At 31.0% G+C, this 1249-nt stretch overlaps 1 protein-coding gene across 1 annotated transcript in view; it reads right to left on the bottom strand.

Annotated features, from left to right (window-relative positions):
* The window catches only part of LOC119592496 (tubulin-specific chaperone C-like), a gene marked incomplete at its 5' end in the record, with an annotated part of 32451 nt that overhangs the window by 3560 nt on the left and 27642 nt on the right, over window positions 1-1249 (bottom strand).

Raw genomic sequence — 1249 nt, 5'->3', positions numbered from 1 at the left:
AATAATAATTTTGGACAGGAAAAAAACAAAAATTGCACAATCTTTCCTTTAGTTAACAATGCTTATAAATATCTCTTTGATTTTTCTAAGCTTCTCTCTATTCAGTTGTCTTTATTAAGATAAATACTCAATGACAAAAATTTTTTATATTGCTGCTTGAATATGACAACAGATTGCATTTATTCTACTAGAAGTGTCTTCCCATCCATCAACAGGACTGAGAGAAAAGGTGAAACATTGCAAAAAAAAACTGGTGTTCAACATGAATACCATTTTGAGTGTAAAACTTTTGATGTGAGCAAACTGCACATGCATAAAATGTGTAAATACCATGTGCACTGTGCATGAATAGTTTTCCTATGTAGGTTGGAAGATGACTTTAAATACAAGTATACTTCTATTCAGGTACACCTATGCATTTTCATTCAACTAGGACACCATATAAAGAATGAAAAAATGTGTCCTAAAGTAGCCTGAAATTCTAGTGTATCTGTCTTTGTATATAGACCTATATATGCTAATGAAAGGAGAAAAATCTCTAAAAATGCATAAATGCTTCACCAATACCATTCCACATTCTTAAGAAAAGTACTTACAAGGAATGTCATCAAGCTAAATTTTCACCAAAACCTATAGCACATTACTGTAACACTAAATGCCTGTGTTTGTCCACATTAAAATATTGATACCCATCTATACTCTTTACAAGCATCTAAATTACTAAGAGGAAGGAGACATCATCAAGTTCAATACCCACTAGTGTAATAGAGTACAAATATGAAAACTGTAGTTGGATGTGATGTGAGTGATAAAAGTAATAGAATACATTTCTGGTCCTTGAAAAGAAACCATTGTTATTTATTTACTCTTTGAAATGTGTAATGTTCATTGTAGTTTTGGCTTGTCAGATGGCCTCCACATAAATGTCATCCCATCAACAGTGAATTAAAACTTTTACTTCCCTAACGATGATGTTTTTTAGAAGATACTATGATATAATACCTAAACACTATAACTCTCAGTAGGTACATATAATATAAGTAATCTGGTTTTCGTAGTAGTTCAAGGGATCCTCATTATCTTTAACATATGGTTAATGTTTACATGATTTATTGGTCACTTGAAATTATCATATTAACTAATGCTTACATCTAAACCTCTGCTATCACACGTAATTGATTCTACAAACTATAGTGGAATTTAAGAATAAATGAGAACACTTCTTGTTGGTTCTCATCTTCAGTGATAT

Source organism: Penaeus monodon, chromosome 30 (genome assembly GCF_015228065.2).
Source record: "Penaeus monodon isolate SGIC_2016 chromosome 30, NSTDA_Pmon_1, whole genome shotgun sequence".
NCBI classification, from domain to species: domain Eukaryota; kingdom Metazoa; phylum Arthropoda; class Malacostraca; order Decapoda; family Penaeidae; genus Penaeus; species Penaeus monodon.
This window is presented reverse-complemented; position numbering and strand designations above follow the sequence as displayed.